Genomic DNA, 2780 nt, shown 5'->3' on the forward strand with positions numbered 1-2780 from the left:
GTCAACATCATAAAATACAAAGTAACAAAAGAGTAGCCAAATAAACATTTATCATAAAATAGGGAAATTCATCAATAATACACATGTAAAGAAAGTCACATTAGGTGTGTAACTAGAACAGACTCCTAGAATCAGTCAGGAATGTGGGAAATGGCAAACAAGCCCTTGCGCGGCACCGTTCATTCTTTCTAAAATACTAAGTTTTCTTTAGCCACTTCCAACCCTAAATGTAGTGAGCCTCATAGGTGAGGCACAACAGAGACATCTCTGCTGACACACCACATGGGTATATTGTCACGGCTGCTCTGCCCTCCTGGCAGCACACAGAGGAAGGAACTGCAACGTCAGCCCAAACAAAAGCATTTTTTTTATTACATCTGTAAACAGTTAGTTGTCCAATTTTATATATCAATTCAAATTCAAGACCACTAGATGTTCTTCTCCTGAGGCTAACAACTGATGTGAAACCATAACTTATCCCCAACCCAGTACTGAGGCAACCAACTACCACTAATCAATGACATTTTTTTAATAGCAAACTTCAGTTTTCAGAAGGCAGATTTTACATTTGCAAGAAGTGAAAAGATTTTCTACTGCAATCTAGGGAAGGAGGTGGGGATAAATTAGCTGTTCTGGAGCCTCCAGCTCCAGCCTGTTTCCTTGAAGCTGTTAGCAGCTGGCTAACCCACAAGCCCTAAGTCTCCAAATGACAGAAGAACCTGCAATTCTGGCTGCTGGTTGAGGCCCTGAAAAAGGACTACAGACCTGTGTGTGTGAAAAGTGTGGATCCTGTGCCAAAGTGGCTTTTCACAAAGTTTTTCAGGGTCAGTGACAACAACAAAAACAAAAGGTGGGGGAAAAGACACAAGATTTAAAACCAGGCCCCATACTGGGCTTCCTAAACAACGCACAAGTCTCCCAAGAGCAGTGAAACTTGGAGAAACCCATGACCAGCTTTTGACCCATGCTGAGAGATCCCCAAGGTATTTGAGTCCAGCCCTGTGAAGCAACAGCTCAGGAGTCAGTGGGGATTCCAGAGGGTCTTTTTTATACTTCTGTAATTGCATAAAGCAACATTAAGACAAGGATAATATTTCTCAGGGGATTCTCTTATACAGGAAAATCCTCAGAGATGGCTCCATTGACACTCTTGCAATCTCTTTTCCTGCTATTCCTTGGCAGGGTGAGTTCCAAGAGGACCAAAGCAGCCTTCTTGGTGTACTGCTGTTGAATGAAATGCCAGGCGTTGAACGTAAGAAGACTTCAGGTTTAGTTGCATGCCAAAGACATGTATTATCATCATACAGGGACAAATGAGGGAGACATGGCAAAGTCAGCAAAAACCCAGAGGATAACTGGCTATCATACTGATTCTTGCCCTTTTTTCTGTTTGGAAAACAAATGTGTTCTGTTTAATGTGGCTGATAGCTATAGAAAAATGAACACATACCATGCAGAAACTCACTCCCCTCCACAATAACAGAGCCAACAAATAAACCTTGAATAGGAGACAGGCAAATTAGGCAATCTTGCTTCTTTTACACAACAGCTGTAAAAATCCCAGTGTTCTATATGCTGCAGAGATTTACCCACATTACAATATTTTTACCTTCAAACTGATACATTATATGCTTATTTCAAGAAAATGTTTTTCCACATCTCCCTCACAAATGGTCACACTTTCCTCTGGGAGATGTTGACACCACTATTCTCACACTCAGCTGCAATTCTGGCGTTATTCTGCTCCCAGTGCTCATTCCCACTTGGGCAGTACTTTTCACTGACCGTTATGGTGCAGCTGGCACAGCGATGTGGCACAAGTCCTGTGGGAGTGCTTCCTGCTTTATGGGACACAGAAACACAATGACAAAGGCAGCAGCAGTACAAGGCATGGCTTTGTTTTCACATGTCACCAACTAAGGGCCTTTGGACAGACTGGCAGCTCTCCAGGAGTGGGATTTTTTCAACATCCATAGATGCCTGCCTTGCCTCAGGAAGCAGAGCCAGGCTACTGCAGTATTGACCTCATTCCCTTCTCCATTTACCTCATTCTCTTCTGCCAGAGGAAGACAGTTCTTCACATGAATAACATCTCTCTGCCTGGTGAGAAAAAAGGACGTGGGTTTTGGAGACAGAAAATCATATAGTTTCTTCTAGGGAGGAACCACGAGGACTGCTTCACATTGTTCACTGGGTTGGGTTACCTCCTGCAAAGGCCTTCAATTATCTTTCCAAGTGACGCCCAATGCTTCCTTCACCACCAAAGAGCTCTTCTGTTTGCATCCCCAGTCCACATGCTGGGCTTTGGCTGACCTCAAGAGCCCTTGGCGTTTCTCACATGCTGGATGCTGGCAGTTGTTCCTGCTGCCTTTGAGGCAGAAATCCCAATTCTCACAAAAATATGGTACAGTGATCAGAGATTAGCATCTGGAACTGACCAGTGCCAGACAATGCTTCGAGAAACTTCTCTGCCTGTCTTTTCTTCTCCACGACTCCCCCTGTTGTGTTTTTCTCCCTTTTTTTTTTTGCAGCTCTCACTGGGCAGGGCCCTGGCATCTCTCTATCCTGGAGAGACTGGGACCAGAGGCGATGTCGGAACAAGCTGTGTGAATTTTCTCTCTGTGGGATCGTCACTCTTCTCCATCCTGTTCCCTCAAGGATTGTTCAGACAAGAAGACGGGGTTGGTGCAACACCCCTCAGAGCCTCTGAAGGGACACAGCATTCTCTGAGCTGGCGCCGAGGGCTTGGAGACCAGATGCAGATGCATCTTTGCCGGTGA

The sequence above is a fragment of the Antrostomus carolinensis genome, unplaced genomic scaffold, assembly GCF_000700745.2.
Source record: "Antrostomus carolinensis isolate BGI_N321 unplaced genomic scaffold, ASM70074v2 scaffold19342, whole genome shotgun sequence".
NCBI lineage: Eukaryota > Metazoa > Chordata > Aves > Caprimulgiformes > Caprimulgidae > Antrostomus > Antrostomus carolinensis.